Source organism: Schistocerca cancellata, chromosome 5, assembly GCF_023864275.1.
Source record: "Schistocerca cancellata isolate TAMUIC-IGC-003103 chromosome 5, iqSchCanc2.1, whole genome shotgun sequence".
Taxonomy (NCBI): Eukaryota; Metazoa; Arthropoda; class Insecta; order Orthoptera; family Acrididae; genus Schistocerca; species Schistocerca cancellata.
In genome coordinates, this window is record NC_064630.1 from 35,883,384 (window position 1) to 35,903,658 (window position 20,275).

Here is a 20,275-nt window from a genome sequence, read left to right on the forward strand (position 1 = left end):
GATTCAATAGGCAGTTGAAATATTATGAAGCTCAAAATAAAATTAATAGTTCCAAATGAATTCACCCCTATCTTGGTCACTGGGAAAGGTTCAGGATTTGTTATTAGCTGGTTATGTTAGTAATTCCTATTTGTCTCTCTCTTTGTTAGAAGCTTTCCACGTCCCGACACGTGGCGAACCTGGAAAGGGTACTTTGTGCTACGTGTAACGCTGTTTATTTACATATTGAGCTCTGACTGAAACGCTAACACGGCATTTAGTTACCCCGTTTTTACAGATTTGTTTATTACTAGCAGCAATAACAGGTAATTGTTGCTCATAGGGATGCAAATCGTTGTACGTCAGAGCAGGAGAAGTTGCTTTTCAAAGGTAAGTACCAAATATTTATCGTACCAGAAAGAGCAGCCTTAGGTACTGATTAAAATAGAGACAATTCAATAAAGAGTTAATGCCGTAGTGCTAATTTATGTGAGGTCATGCCCATATCTTTACGAGAAGAGAGGTAGATAAATCCGGTAGTCTGGGATTGCGTTGCCAATCAATCAAGCCTAAAAAGAGCGACAGCCGTCTCTGCTTTCTTATAACGAGAAAAGTCAGCATCTGGGCTGTGACACGTGTTTCAAACAAACGGAATGCCCTTATATTTATCTCCTGAAAATTTTAAACCAAACCGGGTGAGGTGGCGCAGTGGTTAGCACACTGGCTTCGCATGGGGAGCACGACGGTTCGATCCCGCATCCGGCCATCCTGATTTAGGTTTTCCGTGATTTCCCTAAATCGCTTCAGGCAACTGCCGGGATGGTTCCTTTGAAAAGGCACGGCCCATTCCATTCCCCATTCTTCCCTAATCCGATGGGACCGATGACCTCGTTGTTTGGTCTCGCCTCCCCTCCCCCCCCCCCCCCCCACCCCAAGCCAACCAACCAACCTTTAAACCCAGGCTATTCCAAGTATTCAATTATTAAGATGCCTGTGAAACGCGTGTACAAAGTACATGATAGTTTTGAGCAGGCCTATCAGTACTAACGATGTAATGATATTTAAAAGCTGCAGATTGCTTGTAGGCACATCTCTCGCCGACCCATATTCTTGTGACTGCTGGAGTCGACGCATCATGGAGACCAAAATTCCGGTTGGCGCATCTGAATGCTCACTCCATAGATGTTCCTACTCTAAGTTCAGAACACATTTGAAATACCACCCTAGCCGCAGAAAAAAGTGCGTGGAACTGATGAAAGTATAGTAAACACTGCAACAGTGTGCGTTGTCAACACACTTTAAGAAGCTACGACTGTGTGAACACCAACAACAAAACTAAGCTACAGTAACAAATACGCTTCCTCACATTTTCAGCTTTATGTATTTCATCAGAAATAACGCTTTTCTTCTTGAACAGACATGCACATTATTTCGTGAACACAGTGGTCAGGTCCAGAGGGGCAGGGGATGTTGAGTAGCCGCCATCTCATCCTCTCCCTTTACTTACGTGTGCTTTCATCCAACACTGATATGTGTCCTCAAAAGAGCCTTATAAAACCCACTGATGATGATGTTGTTGTTGTTGTTGTGGTCTTCAGTCCTGAGACTGGTTTGATGCAGCTCTCCATGCTACTCTATCCTGTGCAAGCTTCTTCATCTCCCAGTACCTACTGCAGCCTACATCCTTCTGAACCTGCTTAGTGTATTCATCTCTTGGTCTCCCTCTACGATTTTTACCCTCCACGCTGTCCTCCAACACTAAATTGGTGATCCCTTGAAGCCTCAGAATGTGTTCTACCAACCGATCCCTTCTTCTGGTCAAGTTGTGCCACAAACTTCTCTTCTCCCCAATCCTATTCAATACTTCCTCATTAGTTATGTGATCTACCCATCTAATCTTCATCATTCTTCTGTAGCACCACATTTCAAAAGCTTCTATTCTCTTCTTGTCCAAACTATTTACCGTCCATGTTTCACTTCCATACATGGCTACACTCCATACAAATACTTTCAGAAATGACTTCCTGACACTTAAATCTATACTCGATGTTAACAAATTTCTCTTCTTCAGAAGCGCTTTCCTTGCCATTGCCAGTCTACATTTTATATCCTCTCTACTTCGACCATCATCAGTTATTTTGCTCCCCAAATAGCAAAACTCCTTTACTACTTTAAGTGTCTCATTTCCTAATCTAATACCTCAACATCACCCGACTTAATTCGACTACATTCCATTATCCTCGTTTTGCATTTGTTGATGTTCATCTTATATCCTCCCTTCAAGACACCATCCATTCCGTTCAACTGCTCTTCCAGGTCCTTTGCTGTCTCTGACAGAATTACAATGTCATCGGCGAACCTCAAGGTTTTTATTTCTTCTCCATGGATTTTAATACCTACTCCGAATTTTTCTTTTGTTTCCTTTACTGCTTGCTCAATATACAGATTGAACAACATCGGGGAGAGGCTACAACCCTGTCTTACTCCCTTCCCAACCACTGATCTACCCATCTAATCTTCAGCATTCTTCTGTAGCACCACGTTTCGAAAGCTTCTATTCTCTTTATGATTTAATTACAGAAATTGCAGGATTCCATGATTTGACCAAGCTGAAGCCGCTATCGCTATTAATTAAATTCGTCGCCAAGCGAATTTCAATTGCTTCTTTCACTACTGAGTCCCAGAAAGATGTAGCCGAGGCTAAAATATAGACATTATCGTACACCATAGAGTGCCCAGTGTCAATACAGTGCTCGGCCACCGCAGATTTATTACGTTGTAAGAGACGGGTGTACCTGCGGTGCTCTGTGCTTCTCTCCTGGACTGTGCGTGTCGTCTGTCCGATGTATGAACGGCCGCACTCACCGGGAATCTTACAAACCGCAGGCTTCCGAAGCAGCAAATCAACTTTAACGGAACCCAGGAGTGCTGCAGTCTTTCGTGGAGAGCGAAAAATCACTTTTACTCTGTGTTTACTGAGGATCCGTCCTATTTTTGAGGAAAGGCTTCCCACGTATGGCAGGAAAGCCATGGATTAAAAACCTTCCGTGTCTTCTTCCGCTTTTCTTGTGTACACTCTATATTTCATTTGTAGTGCCTTACGTATCTGCTGTGGAGAGTACCCTTTGGCTCCAAAAACTCTTCTCAGGTGTAGCAGCTCGTCCTCCAGACTGCTCTCGTCAGCAATGACGTGTGCTCTGTGTACCAGAGTTCTTAGTACGCTCATTGTCTGCGAAGGATGGTGGCAGCTATTTGCACGTAAATATAAATCCGTATGGGTCGGTTTTAGATACTCTGCATGTCCCAAAGTGCCATCATCTTTGCGCCGTACCAACATATCTAGAAATGGAAGCACCCATCTTTTTCGATTTCCATCGTGACTTGAACTTATCTGTGGATAGAATTCAGATGATTTAAAAATTCTTTTAGCTTGTCTTCACCATGGTCCACACTACAAACGTGTCATCAACATACCTCCAAAACAATGTGGGTTTCAAGCTAGCAGATTCCAGCGCTTTCTCCTCGAATTCCTCCATAAAATGTTGGCCACCAAGGGCGACAAAGGACTACCCATGGCGACACCGTCAGTCTGTTAATAAAATTCGTTATGGAATAAAAAATATGTTGACGTCAAAACACGTTCAAATAAAGAAGAAATCTTTTTATCGAAAGTCTTTCCAATGAGAGACAATGATTCCGGAAGAGGAACCTTTGTGAACAACGACACAACTTCGAAACTGACTAACCTATCAGAATTGTTCAGTTTGAGTGATTTCAGTTTGTCAATGAAGTCCACAAGGTCACGTACATGATGAGCGCATTTTCCCACCAGAGGTCTAAATAATAACGCTAAGTGTTTGGCACAATCATAGGTCGGAGAGCCGATGTTACTATCGGACGTACAGGAACACCATCTTGTGGATCTTTGGAAGTCCATAAAGCCTTGGAGGAACGGCACCAATTGGTTTCAATCTTGTTGTTCCCAAGAGATAATCCTCAAAAGGTATTTAACATTCCGCATAAAAGGTTGACCGGAAGTTGCCGTGCATAAACTAAAGGCGACCTGGTATACTGGCCAGTCCTGATATGGGTTTTAGGTAGTTTTCATTTAATAAAATTTGAGCCTTTGGCCATAATACTAATGCAGATGCACTAAAAAAATGGTTAAAATTCGAATTGACAACTTCGAATAGGAGGAAGTGTGCGACAAGTTAAAACTGTGTGCCTGACTGGGACTTATACCCAGGACCCTGTCTATAACACGCGCCGTGCGCTATTAACTGCGGTATTCGAGAATGTCTTACAGGCCTCTCAGAGCGCAACTCTCCACCGTTGCCTCCCCTGATCTCCGAAACACGACAGAAGCTCCGCAACAACGATGTGTCTGCAGTTCTCTGGGATTTATTCGTCATCACCTTAGTTCACAGATGGGACGTCCTTATCTCAGTATATTACATGGAGTTTGAACATAAATATCGAGGATTTTGCCTCCAAAAAAATCGGTTGACTATCGGATCAGCTGATCTCAGTCCAACTCGCTCTAGTGCCACGGGAGTCATTCCCTGATATCTTAATAGATGCCCTACCATCCTGTCCCTTCTCCTTGTCAGTGTTTTCCACTTATTCCTTTCCTCTCGGATTCTGCGCAGAACCTCCTCATTCCCTACCCTATCAGTCCACCGATTTTTCTACATTCTTCTGTAGCACCACATCTCAAATATTTCGATTCCCTTCTGTTCCGGTCTCCCACAGCCCATGCTTCACTACCATACAATGCTGTCCTCCAAATGTACATTCTCATAAATTTCTTCCTCAAATTCAGGCCTATTTTTGATAGTAGTAGTATTTTTCTATTGGCCAGAATACCCTTTTCGCTGGTGCCTAGTCTGCTTTTGATATTCTCCTCGCTCCGTCTGTCATAGGTTATTCTGCTGCGTAGATAGCAGAATTCCTTAACTTCATGTCCTTCGAGACCATCAATCCAGATATTAAGTTTCTCGCTGTTCGCATTTCTGCTACTTCTCATTACTTTCGTCTTTCTTCGATTTACTCTCAATCCATATTCTGCACTCACTAGATTGTTCAATCCATTCAGCAAATCCTGTAATTCTTCTTCCCTTTCTCTAAGGATAGCAATATCATCAGCGAATCGTATCATTGATTAAAATTCCACTCCTGAATCTTTCTTTTATTTCCATCATTGTTTTTTCGATGTACATATTGAGAAGGAGGGGAGAAAGAGTACATCCCTGTCTTACACCAATTTTAATCCAAGCATTTCGTTCTTGGTCGCCCACTTTTATTATTTCCTCTTAGGTCTTGCACATAGTGTATATTACCCGTCTTTCCGTACAGCTTACCCCTATTTTCCTCAGAATTTCGAACATCTTGCACCATTTTACAGTGTCAAACGCTTTCTGCAGGTCGACAAATCCTTTGAACGTGTCTTGATTTTTTTCTTTAATCTTGCTTTCATTATTAACTGCAACGTCAGAATTGCCTCTCTTGTGCCTTTACTTTCCCTGATGCAAAACTGATCGTCATCTAACAGATACTAATTTTTCTTTTCCATTCTTCTGTGTATTATTCTTGTTAGCAAATAGGATGCATGAGCTGTTGAGCTGATCGTGCGATAATTCTCGCACTTGTCAGCTCTTGCAGTCTTTGAAATTGTGTAGATGATATTTTCCCGAAATTCAGATGGTACGTCGCCAACTCATACGTTCTACACACCAACGTGAATAGTCGTTCTGATGCCACATCCTCCAAAGATTTTAGAAAATCTGACGGAATCTTATCTATCCCTTCTTCCGTATTTGATCTTAAGTTCTCCAAAGCTCTTTCAAGTTCTGATCTATTACTGGATCCATTATCTCTTCTAAATCGACTCCTGTTTCTTCTTCTATCACATCATACAAACACTCCCCCTCAAACAGGCGTCCAAAGTACACTTTCCACCTATCCGGTCTCTCCTCTGCATTTAACAGTGGAATTCCCATTGCACTCTTAATGTTACCACAATTTCGGTTTTTTTTTTTTTTAATTTCAACGAACGTCGTTTTCACTTTCCTACATGCAGAGCCAGTTCTTCATTTTCTCATTCAGCCACTTCGTCTTATATTCTCTGCACATACTATTTATTTCGTTCCTCAGCGGCTTGTATTTCTGTATGCCTGAATTTCCCTGAACATTATTGTACTTCCTTCTTTCATCGATCAGCTGAAGATATACCCATGGTTTCTTCGTATTTACCTTCTTTGTACCTATGTTTTTCCTTCAAACTTCTGTGATTGCCCCTTTTAGAGATATCCGTTCTTCTTCAAGTGCACTGCCTACTGAGGTATTCCCAATTGCTGTATGCACGGCCTTAGAGAACTTCAAGCATATCTCGTCATTCATTAGTACTTCCGTATCCCACTTCTTTGCATGTTAATTCTTACTGACTAATCTCATAAACTTTGGCCTACTCTTCATCACTACTACATTATGATTTGAGTTCATACCGGCTTCTGGGTACGCCTTACAATCCGATATCTGATTTCTGAATCTCTGTCTGACCATGATGTAATCTAACGGAAATCTTCTCGTATCCCCCGGCCTTTTCGAAGTATACCTCCTCCTCTTGTGATTCTTGGACAGAGCATTCGCTATTACGAGCTGAAATTTATTACAGAACTCAATTAGTCTTTCTCCTCTCTCATTCCTTGTGACAAGCTCATATTCTCTTCTCTTGCAACATTTTCTTCTGCTCCTTGCCCTACCACTGCATTCCAATCCTCCATGTCTATTAGATTTTCATCTCCATTTGTGTACTGTAATTCCCTTTCAATATCTTCATCCACTTTCTCTATCTCTTCATCTTCAGCTTGAGACATCAGCATGTATACCTGAACTATCATTGTCGGTGTTGGTTTGCTGTCGATTCTGATAAAACAACCCTGTCACTGAACTGTTGACCGTAACACACTCTCTCTCCTACGTTGCTTTTCATAAAGAATCCTACTCTCGTTATACCATTTTCTGCTGCTGTTGATATTACCCTATACTCATATGACCAGAAATTCTTGTCTTCTTTCCACTTCACTTCACTGACCCTTACTATATCTAGACTGAGCCTTTGCATTTCCCTTTTCAGATTTTCTAGTTTCCCTACCGCGTTCAAGCTTCTGATATTCCACGACCCCACTCGTAGAACGTTATCCTTTCGTTGATTATTCAATCTTTTTACGTGGTGACCTCCCCCTTGGCAGTCCCCTCCCGGAGATCCGAATGGGGGACTATTGCGGAATTTTTTTTGCCAATGGATAGATCATCATGACACTTTTTCAGTAACAGGCTACACATCCTGTGGATTCACGTTGTGTATCAATGCAGTTGCTTCCATTGCCTCGTGCATCCTCAGGCCGTTGATCATTGTTCATTGTCCGCCCCTGGTAGTTGAGTGATCAGCGCGACGGAATGTCACGCCTAACGACCCGGGTTCGATTCCCGGCTGGGTCGGCGGTTTCCTCCGCTCAGGGACTGGGTGTTGTGTTGCCCTTCTCATCATCATTTCATCCCCATCGACTCGCAAGTCGCCGAAGTGGCGTCAACTCGAAAGACTTGCACCAGGCGAACGGTCTACCCGACGGGAGGCCCTAGCCACACGGCATTTCCATTTCCATTGCTCATTCTTCCGACTTTAGCGGTAGTTTCCAAGGACCAGAGAGTGCCCTGAACCTTCGTCCGCTCCTCCGCCCTCTTTGACAAGGCCGTTGGCAGAATGAGGCTGACTTCATATGCCAAGAAGTCTTTGGGCGCCAGTGCTAACTATTAATCAAAATGTAAGCGGTCGCGGGTCTCGAACCAGGGGCCGAGGAGGTTTTGATTACTAATCAAAATCGCTCCCCTTTTTAAATTTTATTTTCCTTTAAACACGTTACCACTTTTTTTCCATAGACGTCTTCATCTTGAGGCGTTGACCTCTATCACCCATACTACCCCCAAAAACCTATCTAACCTAAAAACAAAAACAAAGCTAGTGCCAACGTCACTTCCACGCTAAAAGCTAAGTAGGACAGCTGTGTGCCACAACTTCAGACTCTGCCCACGAACCAAAATTAAAAAGGCATCTGATCTTGTTGTTAAAAACAGGAACGGATAAAGGAAAGGGTAAAATAGTTTTATTCTATTTTATTTGTTTCATTTTTTGATATTATACCCCTAGATCAAGGGTACCATCCACGTGGTATTACGGACGCAATTTCTGTTGTTGGAAGCATAAGTGTATAAAACAGTGTTAACACCTGACGGTAGCTCCTCCTGAACGACCGTTCAGGTTTTGCGATACCCCAACATTTCGCTATCGAGCTCATAGGAAACTTTGGCGCGGAGCTTTAACTGAAGTACTGCCAAGAGCACAAACATTTCGTGTAGTTGTTGACGATGGGAAAGATTAAGGGAGGCAGCGAGACCACACTGCATAACATGGTCTATGACCTGCTGGAAAATATCGGCGAGGCTGGCAAGAGTTAAGGTCGTCACTTGAAATATGAAGCACCATAAAGAACATTCAGCACTCGTTTCTTGTTTCAGAGAGGCTACACTCGTACTATGTCGCCAATAAATACAGAAAAAATACACAGGCTTGAGAACACTGTTTACAAACACTTTCTGTCACACTTATTGTGAAGAAGTTCACGCCGTAGCCATCTATTCGCCATAATTTTTGACACGGTCTCCTACTGTTTTCGTTGTTGTTGTTGCTGCTGCTGCTGTCGGTTTTAAGGTCTCCACGCCGAAGACTTGTCTGATGCTGCTCTCCATGCTACTCTATCATGAGTGTCACATCCTATCCGAGTAATTACTGCAGTTTACATCTATTTGAATCGGTTTTCTCTATTGGTCTCTTGGCCTCCCTCAACAATTTTTCCCCCAAGCTTCCCTCCAACATTAAACAATGATTCCTTCTTGTCTCTTATTTATGCAACTAATTTCTTTTCTCCCCAATTCTATGTAATCTGCAGCACTCTTCTGCAGCACTACGTCGCAAAACCTTCTATTCTCTGAACTGCTTACCGCCCATCTTTCAGTTCCGTACAAGGCTACCTTCGGTACTTACTTTCAGAAAACACTTCTTAATACTTACATTTACGTCCGATGTTAACGAATTTTAGTTCTTCAGAAACACTTTTTTGCCATTACCAATCTACATTTTATATCCTCTCTATTTCGCTCATCATCAGTTATTTTACTGTCTAAATGGCAAAATTCGTCTAGCACTTTTATTGTCTAACTTCCTAATCTAATTCCATCAGCATTGCCGGATTTAATTCGACTTCTGCCATTACCCTTGTTTTGCTTTTGAAAACTGCCGCCTCGCTTCTCTCCTAGTTGTGTGTAACTATTCGTTCCCTGTGTTACACCTCCACTACTTTCAGAATTCCTAACGACCCGCCAGGTTAGCCGAGAGTGCTAATGCGCTGCTTCCTGGACTCGGGTAGGCGCGCTGGCCCTGGATCGAATCCGCCCAGAGGGTTAACGACGAAGGCCGGTGTGCCAGCCAGACCGGATGTAGTTTTTAGGCGGTTTTCCACATCCCACTAGGTGAATACCGGCCTAGTCCCCACGTCCCGCCACAGTTAGACGGCTCGCAGGCATCTGAACACGTCCGTACTATTTCACGGATTACACTAGTTGCAGACAGTTGACGTACACTAATTCTGTCCCGGGGAGTACACGGTGGCGGCAGGAAGGGCATCCCGCCACCCCCTAAACTAACCTTCTCAAATTCGATTAACCATTCTGACACTGCGTAACTGCAGGAATAAGGCACACTCAAAAGACTTTCAGAATTCCAAAGAGTGAATTCCTGTCAACACGATCAAAAGCTTCCTCTAGGCCTAAAATGCTATAAAAGTACGTTTACCTTTCTTTAATCTATCTTCTAAGATAATTCGTAACGTCTGTAATGCCTCGTGTTCCTACATTTCTCTGGAACTGAATCTGATCTTCCCTCAGGTCGACGTCTACCAGTTTTACACTCTTCTTTAAATAATTCACGTCAGTATTTTGTAACCATGATTTATTAATCTGATAAGTCGATGATATTCACATATGTCAGCATCATCTTTCTTTAGAATAGGAATTATTACTTTCTTCTTTAACTCTGAGGGTATCTCCTCTGTGTAACACCTCTTGCGCAGGTTTGTCATGGCTGGCTCCCTAAAAAACGCCAGTAGTTCTTTAGGCGCGTTTGCACCAGTGCGCTTTGTGGCTAGTCGCCTTGCGGCTGTAGCTTGCCCTACACGGAAGAAGAGGCGGTCAGTGTGAACACAAGTGTGAATGGAATCACTCGCACGCACATGTTGAGGGAGCGGCACGCACCTACATGCGCGACTCTGCTATCGGTGGTCCAAGCACAATCGGACAACGATTAGCCGCAAGGCGAACAGGTGTAAACGCGATTTTAGGGAATCTCGTCTACTCCAGGAGCCGTGTCACGACTTACATATTTACTGCTCTGTCAAAAATGCTTCAAATGGCTCTGAGCACTATGGGACATAACATCTGAGGTCTTCAGTCCCCTAGAACTTAGAACTACTTAAACCTAAGTAACCTAAGAACATCACACACATCCATGCCCGAGGCAGGATTCGAACCTGCGACCGTAGCGGTCGCGCGGTTCCAGACCCACACCGGCCGGCACTGCTCTGTCAAATTCTTCTTGCAATATCATATTTCTCATCTCATCTTCTTCTACCTCCTCTTCCCTTCCTATCATACGGCCTTCATTTTCCTTGTATCGCCCCTGTATATATTCGTTCCATTTTTCGGCTTTGTTTTCGTTGCTTAGTACAGGTTTCCCATCTGAGTACTGGCTTTCTTGTCCTGAAAGGCCTCTTTATTTTTCCTATAGGCGGTATTTATCTTTTCCCTTGTTATGCATGATTCTACAGACGCACATTTGTCCCGTAGCCGTTCCAGCTTGGCCTTGAAACACTTTCTGTCAGTCTCATTTTTTAGACGTCGGTATTTCCTTCCGCCTGCTTCATTTGCTGCATTTTTATACTTTCTCTTTTCATCAGTTAAACTTAATATCTCCTGTGATATCCAACGGTTTCTAGGAGGGCTTATTTTTCTTTTAGCTGTTTGGTCCTCTCCTGTCTTCACTATGTCTTCACTCGAAGCTGCGCTCTCGCCTTCTAACGTTTTGCTTTCCCCCGTTTCCTTCAATCGCTGTCATGTGCTCCTCTTAACAAAATTAGGTGCTTTCAACTTCCTACCTTTTTGCTATGTCTTCAATTCTGATCTACGCTTCATAGCAAATAAATTATTATCGGAGCGCACATCTGTCCCTGGAAACGTCTTAGTTTGTAATCTGGTTCTAAAATCTCAGTTTTGTCACTATATAATAAGTCTGAAAACTTCCGGTGTTTCCAGGCCGCTTGAACGTATACAACCTTCTTTCACAATTCTTAAACCAAGTGTTAACGATGATTAAATTATCTCTACGCAAAATTATTCTACTAGGCTGCTTCCTCTTTCATTCCTTTCCCCCAGACCACATTCTCCTACAATTTTCCTTTCTCTTCCTTTTCCTACTATCGAATTCCAGTCCTGCATCACAATTAAATTTTCCTCTTTCTTAATTATCTCGTCGTACATTCTTTCAATCTCTTTATCATCTATGGATCTAGTTGGAAATAATACTGTGGTAGGTATTCGCTTTGTGTACATCTTTATTGAGACAGTGTGTTCACTAAGCTGTTCATAGTAACTTACGCGCATTCCTATTTTCTTATTCACTACTAGACCTACGCTAGTATTACACCTATTTCATTTTTTATTTACAATCCTGTACTCACCTGACCGATATTCCTGTTCGTCCGTTACCGAACTTCACTAATTGCCACTATATTTAATTTCAACCCATTCATTTATCTTTTTAAATTCTCTAACCTATCTATCCGGTTAAGGGACCTAACATTCCGCGCTCCGACCCGGAAATGTCAAATTTCAGTTTCCTGATGACGAGAACTACCTGAGTGTCTCCGCCTGAATATCCGCATTGGAGACTGTTTTATCTTCAGAATGTTTAATCCAATAGGATGCTATCATCATTTAAGCACACAGCAGAGCTGCATGCCCTCGGGAAGTTCCCCTTGCTTTCAGCCGTTCAGACTGCCAGTACAGCAAGACCACATTGGCTAATGTTACAAGGTCAGATCAGCCATTCATGCAGACAGTTGCCCCTGCAACTACTGAAAAGGCTGCTGCCTCTCTTTAGGAACCTCATGTCTGTCTGGGCTCTCAACAGGCACCATCCTATCTACTATACATCTGCATCACTGAGGCACGAAAGCCACACGATCCCGGCAAGGTCCGTGGTTCTAAATACGACGTAATAACCTGAGTGTTTAGTAAACTGACTGACAAGTGGAAACCGGGAACGGTGTACGAGATGTCCACGACAGCGGAGCATTTACTGGTCTCACAGTTACAGTATGACACCAAAAACTGTACAACTAACTACCGCCGATTACAGCCACGAAGAGTCCTGGTGCTGTTAGCAGCCAGTGAACACCTGCAGAGCTAGCCGCGCGTTATGGGGCGGACAGAAGTATGTGCTCTTTTTTCGCGGCATCTAAATTAGACGCTGACTCGTCTTGGCACCGCAGCACCACTGGCTCGCCGACGATGTGCGATTGTGTGCCGTTTATCTCTGAGCGGATAGCCAAGTCTCCGGACTCCGACAATATGGCTGGGAAAAGAATCACCAGCGAACTGATCTGAAGGGAAGGATGAATAAATTATGCACAAAGTTGAAGAAATGTTGCCACACTAGGCGCTGGAATGAATTGTGTAAGTGAGTGTGCAAGAAAGAGGACCTGGTAGATATCCTTAATTCATATTATCTGATGCAGACTGTATTCTTTCCAACGCGAGTGCAAGGGAACAGTTGCACGACCACAGACAACAGTTTTGTTTATTCTTCATTACTAGAGGGGAATCCTGTTACCAAAAAGGTGAATGGCTTTTCGGACTCTCTCTCTCTCTCTCTCTCTCTCTCTCTCTCTCTCTCTCTCTCTCTATTCGTTTAGTCGGTTCCGACTCTTCGTGACCCCATGAACCAAATCACGCCACTTTTTCCTGTCTTACACTTTCTCCCGTAGACCTTCCAGGTTGGAACACATTGCTTCTGTGATGCCATCGATCCATCTCATCCTCTGACGTCCTCTTCTTCTAGTTCCTTCAATCTTCCCCAGCATTAATGTCTTTCCAGCGAGGCATGCCTTCGCATTGTGTGTCCAAAGTAGGTCAGCTTTTGTTTTAACATTAGACCTTCCAGGGAGAAATCTGGTTTAATTTGCTCCAATATTGATCTTTTCGGACTACGATGCACAAATTTTAACACTAAAAGGTTTTTGTCCTCAACCACATGTTAAGTGACCTTTTTGAACCGCACTACAGAACAAGAGTGGCAGGATGTTTATAACGCTTTCCTCAACACATTTCTCATGATCTTTGAAAGTTGCTTTCCATTAGAATGTTCAAAACAGAGCAAAAAGTACGCGAGACTCAAACAAAACACCTAATTCTCAGGATAAAATTAAAACCATGTGGTAAGTTGTGGAAGAAGTGTCTGGTCATCGGCACCAGGTCGAGGATATAAAGTCAGTAAATAGAAGAAATGGCTCAGGTACTGATGAGTCAGATATATGTACAGTATTTCATAATCACTTTCTGAATATAGTAGGTGAACTAAGTAGAAATCTAGTTCCCACATGGAGTCATATAACTCTCATAGAAAATCGCTTTCCGAGACTGTTACCTGAAGAAATCTACCAAGATACTGACAAGGGGAAATTGTGTCAATAATCAAATCACTAAAGACTAATGACTCTCTTGAATACGACGTGGTATCTAGCAAAATACTAAAGCACTGTTCTGCATACGTTAGCCCAGTATTTAGGCATATCTGTAACTTTTCCTTACGGAAACTGACCAGTTTCCTGACCGTTTAAAGTACTCAGTAGCGAAATAACTTTATAAAAAAGGAGAAAGGGATAATGTAGGCAATTTTGGGTCTATTTCTATGCCATCGATGTTTCATGAAGTTACTGAAACGGCTGCATATACAAGGTTAATAGATCATTTCAATCCACACAATTTGCTGTCTGCTGTACCGTTTGGTTTCAGAAGTTGTTTAACTACTATGAGGCTCTGGATGGATTAAATAAAAAGTTACCAATGATAGGCGTCTTCTTTGGATTAATTAAGACGTTTGATCGTGTTGATCAGAAAATATTACTGAAAAAACGGATCATTATGGAATAAGATGAGCAGCTCACAATTGGTTCACCTTTTAGTTTAAAAGTAGACAAGAGAAGGTCTTTCTCCGCACGGCTACGACGTGCAATCCCAATGGGGCACAGTTAAGAGTGGGGGGAGTCCCAGGGGACGGTGTTGGGACCGTTACTGTTTCTTATTTATATAAATGATTTGCTTTCTAGTATTACAGATCATTCTAGAATATTTATGATTGCTGATGGCACCAGCTTGCGAATAAAGGATGTTGTGTACAGTTTTGACACAGTATGAAATAATGCATTACAACACATAGGGTCATGGCACGTAGAAAATAAATTTAAGTTAAATCACAGTAAGACTCAGATTTTACAGTTATAATACAACAAAACTGATATTTTGATTCCATAGAATGGGCATATGATTAGTGAGACTGAGCAGTTGAAATTCCTGGGCATTCAGATAGACAGTAAGCTGTCGAAGAAAGCCCACGTTCAGGATCAAAAACTAAATGCTTTATTTACCAATACAACACTATCTGAAATAAGAATAGTTCAACGCGAAAAATACTCTACTTTGCTTATTTTCATTCGACTATGTTGTATCGTATTATTTTTTGAGGTACTTCTTCTGATTCAAGAAATGTATTTTTGACTCAGAAACGGGCGGTTCGAGCACTACGTGGTATAAGTTCGCGAATCTCTTGTCGACCCCTGTTCAGTAGTGTGGGAATTCTGGCACTGACTTCTGAATAAATATTTTCTTTGATGTCGTTTGTTGTTAACAGTATCTGCTTATTCCCAAGACAGCACTTTTCACTCAGTTAATACCAGACAAAAATCGAATCTGCGCTTGGAAAGCACCTTCTTCACTTTTGTGCAGAAAGATGTGCAGTATTCCGCTGCAGTCATTTTCAATAAGCTGCCACATGAACTTAAAGATCTGGACAGTAATCCACGCGCTTTCAAGTCTTAACTGAAGAGTTTCCTCATAGCTCACTCCTGCTATTCTGTCGAGGAACTCCAGGAAAAATTAAAAAAAATTAAGCTAATTCCTGTGTTAAGTTGCTGATTATGTTTATTTAACCGTATGGCTTGTCGTCTGCATAGAATTCATACACGTTTCATTTTATCTATTATTACTGCTCTGTTACAATTTCATGTACTAACTCGTTACAAGACCATGGAGATTTGCTCCTCCCCTTGGTCTTACAGAACATGACACATGAAATTTAAAAAAATAAAAATAAATAAGCAAAGTTGTCCACAACACGAAGATAGGTCTGAACACCACTCTGATTAAGCCGGCACGGTTCTATCGAAGAAGGTGCGTCTTTTACCCTCCTTCGATTTTACAAACGTCTGGCCCAGCCATTTACAGAGGAACCTAAACTTCAATGAACAATCTCAATCAAGTACAACTCGTTTTGTTGATATCTACAATAAACATCACAAATTGACGTTACCTTTACGCAAGAAAAAATTTGAATTTAGGAAACTTAAAGTGGAAAATCCTCTTGGGGACTTGTCAGCTTAGTACTATTCCCCATCAAAAGTATCAGCATAGCCATAATTTCAGAAGGGGAATCGAGCTACGTTTTCCAGCGAGTTACTATGATTCAAATTAATACATACCTGCGTAATCGGGTAATAATGAGCAAAGAATTGTAAGATCGATGCACTGTCAAATTATGTGCAACAATCTTCGCTGCATGTTTCTAACAATGTAAAAACACCACATATATTTGGCATCAGGGCAACAATATGCACAGAACATCTGAAGAAATACGTGCGTTGATGCTGTTGGTACGTAGCGGCTTCATAAAGTAAGTTATACATGTCGTTCTACGCAAATACTGCTGTGCAACTAGAGTGGGGCTTTATCAGGAGAGCGAACATGTTTCAGGTATTCCGCAGAAAGAGTGCAGCTACGACATGGATAACAAATGCGTCATAGGGTGCGAATGAAATGGCGCCACACTGGATGCGCACAACAATTTTGAAGTATGTTGCACAGTACAATTCCTGTGGGCAAACAGTTAAAACTGCCGACGGATTCACGCCGAAATTCTCGCCGTTTATGGACCAAATGCAATGTCGCTTCCAGCCGTAATAAAATCGTGCCAACAATATGACAAAGGCCGCACAGAAGTGGGTGGTCCTGATTGGGAAGTCCAGATTTTATATGCACCATTAACATCTCTCTGGCAAGCTGATAAATCACCTGGAGGGGAGAGGGAGGGGGAAGAGATTTTCCAACAATGAGGACGCTAACGTAGTGGTTCTTGTATGGCTCGAGGAACTAAATGATTGGTAGAACGTTCCGACCGTTGTCAACAGAGGCTGGCATAATACTGTGTAACTTAAAGTTTCGAACCCTCCCCACCTCGCCCCGGTAGTACAATGAAACAAGTTGAAATATTTAAAAAACTACATTTGTAGTTGCTCTGATTCACAACGCGGATTTAGAAAACATCGTTCTTGTGAGACAGAGCTAGCACTATATACACAGTAAGTCATGAGTGCTATTGACAAGGGTTTTCAAGTTGATTCTGTACTTCTTCATTTCCAAAAGGCCTCTGACACTGCACCACACAAGCGGCTTGTAGTGAAATTCCGTGCTCACAAATGCTCACATATGTTACTGGATTCGTGGTTTCCTGTCAGAGGGGTCACAGTTCATAGTAACTGACGGAAAGTCGCCGAGTAAAACAGAAGTGATTTCTGGCGTTCCCCAAGGTAGTGTTATAGGCCCTTTACTGTTCCTTATCTATATAAACGATTTGGGGAACAATCTGAGCAGCCGTCTTAGGTTGTTTGCAGATGACGCTATCGTTTATCGACTAGTCAAGTCATGAGAACATCACAAGAAATTGCAAAACGATTTAGAATAGGGATTTGAATGGTGCGGAAATTGGCAATTGACCCTAAATAATGAAAGGTATGAGGTCATCAACATGAGTTGGAAAAGAAATCCGTTAAACTTCGGTTGCATGATAAATCTGTCAAATAAGAGGCCGTAAATTCAAGTAAATACCTAGGAATTACAATTACAAACAACTAAAATTGGAAAGAACACGTAGAAAATGTTGCGGGAAGGCAAACCAAAGAGTGTCTTTTATTGGCAGGACACACAGGAAATGCAACAGATCTACTAAAGAGACAGCCTGCACTACGCCTGTCCGTCCTCTTTTAGAGTACTGCTGACTGTGGGGGATCCTTGCCAGACAGTATTGACGGAGTACATCGAGAAAGTTCAAAGAAGGGCAGCACGTTTTGTATTAACGCGAAGCAATGAGGTGAGTTTTTTGCTGAACGCGTTCGGCAACGGCTGTATAGATCGGTTACTGCTGTTGCAATGGCAGGTTAACAAGATTTAAGTGAGTTTGAACGTGGTGTTACAGTCGGCGCACGAGCGATGGGAGACGGAATCTTCGAGATAGCGAAGAAGTGGGTATTTTCCAGTGCGACCATTTCACGAGTGTACTGTGAACATCAGGAATCCAGTAAAACATCAAATCTCCGACATCGCTGCGGCCGGAAAAAGATCCTGCAACAACGGAACCAACAACGAGTGAAGAGAATCGTTCAACGTGACAGAAATGCAACCATTCCGCTTATTGCTGCAGATTTCAATGTTGGGCCATCATCAAGTGTCAGCCAGCGAACCGTTCAACGAAACATCATCGATATTGGCTTCCGGAGCCGAAGGCCACTCGTGTACCCTTGATGACTGCACGAGACAAAGCTTCACGCCTCGCATGAGCCTGCCAACGCCGATATTGGACTGCTGGTGTGTTTCCTCGTCTGACGAGTCTCGTTTCAAATTGTATCGAGCGGATGGACGTGCACGGGTATGAAGACAACCTCATAGATCTATGAACCCTGCATGTCAGCAGAGGACTGTTCAAGCTGGTGCAGGCTCTCTAATATTTTTATTTATTTATTTATTTATTTATTGTTCCGTGGGACCAAATTAAGGAGAAGTCTCCATGGTCATGGAACGAGTCAATACATGAAATTATAACACGATATTAGAAACAGATAAAATGAAATATAAAAAAAACATATTCAGGTGACAAGTCGTAAGTTTAAATGAAGACAATCAACAATGTAACACTGGAATTTGCTTAATTTTTTAGCTCTTCCAGGAGCTCCTCGACAGAATAGAAGGAGTGAGCCACGAGGAAACTCTTCAGTTTAGACTTAAAAGAGTTTGGGCTACTGCTAAGATTTTTGAGTTCTTGTGGTAGCTTATTGAAAATGGATGCAGCAGAATACTGCACTCCTTTCTGCACAAGAGTCAAGGAAGTGCATTCTACATGCAGAATTGATTTCTGCCTAGTATTAACTGAGTGAAAGCTGCTAACTCTTGGGAATAGGCTAATATTGCTAACAACAAACGACATTAAAGAAAATAAATACCGTGAGGGCAATGTCAGAATTCCCAGATTTTTGAACAGAGGTCGACAAGAGGTTCTCGAACTTACACCACATATAGCTCGAACAGCCCGTTTTTGAGCCAAAAATACCCTTTTTGAATCAGAAGAATTACCCCAAAAAATAATACGACATAAGCGTATGAAAATATGCGAAGTAGACTACTTTTCGTGTTCAAGTGTCACTTATTTCAGATACTGTTCTAATGGTAAATAAAGCAGCATTTAGCTTCTGAACAAGATCCTGGACATGGGCTTTCCACAACAGCTTACTATCTATCCGAACGCCTAGGAATTTGAACTGTTCCGTCTCGCTTATAATATGCCCATTCTGTCTGATCAAAATATCGGTTCTTGTTGAATTGTGAGCTAGAAACTGTAAAAACTGAGTCTTACTGTGATTTAGCATCAAATTATTTTCCACAAGCCACGAACTTATTTCATGAACTACATTATTTGTTACTGTTTCAATATTACACACAAGATCCTTCACTATCAAGCTGGTGTCATCAGCAAACAGAAATATTCTTGAATCACCTGTAATACTAGAAGGCATATCATTTATATAAATAAGAAACAGCAGTGGCCCCAGCACCGGCCCTTGGGGAACGCCCCACTTAGCAGTGCCCCATTGGGACTGAACATCACTACCACTCTCCATATTGCGGAGAATTACCCTATGCTTTCTGTTCTTAAAGTAAGAGGCGAACCAATTGTAAGCTACTCCCCTTACTCCATAATGGTCCAACTTCTGCAGTAATATTTTGTGGTCAACACAGTCAAAAGCCTTCGTTAAATCAAAGAAAACACCTAGCGTTTGCAACCTTTTATTTAATCCATCCAAAACCTCGCAGAGAAAAGAGAATATAGCATTTTCAGTTGTTAAACCATTTCTTTCTAAAACCAAACTGAACATTTGACAGCAAATTATGTGAATTTAAATGCTCCAGTAACCTTGCATATACAACCTTCTCGACAACTTTAGCAAACACCGATGGCATAGAAATAGGTCTATAAATGTCAATATTATCCCTGTCTCCCTTTTTTATAAAGTGGCTTCACTACCGAGTACTTTAATCGGTCAGGAAACCGACCACTCCTAAAGGAAAAGTTACATATGTGGCTAAATACTGGGCTAACATACATAGAACAATACTTCAGTATTCTGCTAGATACCCCGTCATATCCATGAGAGTTCTTGGTCTTTAGTGACTTAATTATTAACTCAATCTCCCTCTTGTCAGTATCATGGAGGAGCATTTCAGGTAACAGTCTCGGAACACTTTTTTCTAAGAGCGCTATATGATTCCCTGTTGGGACTAGGTTTCTATTTAGTTCACCTGCTATATTCAGAAAGTGATTATTAAATACTGTACATATATGCGACATATCAGTAACACGGAGATTCCCACTACGCACTGATTCTATGTCCTCGACCTGTGTGGGACGTGTTCAGTTGGAGTGATATGGGATCCCTGATACGTCTTGACACGATTCTGATAGGTGAGACGTACGTAACCATTCTGTCTGATCACCTGCATCGATTCATGTCCATTGTGCGTTACGACG

The 20,275-nt window shown here is 42.1% G+C and overlaps 1 protein-coding gene across 1 annotated transcript in view; it reads right to left on the reverse strand.

Annotated features, from left to right (window-relative positions):
• The window catches only part of LOC126188350 (titin homolog), a 1,721,077-nt gene that overhangs the window by 1,327,407 nt on the left and 373,395 nt on the right, over positions 1 to 20,275 (reverse strand). The gene's annotated exons all lie outside the window — the stretch shown is intronic.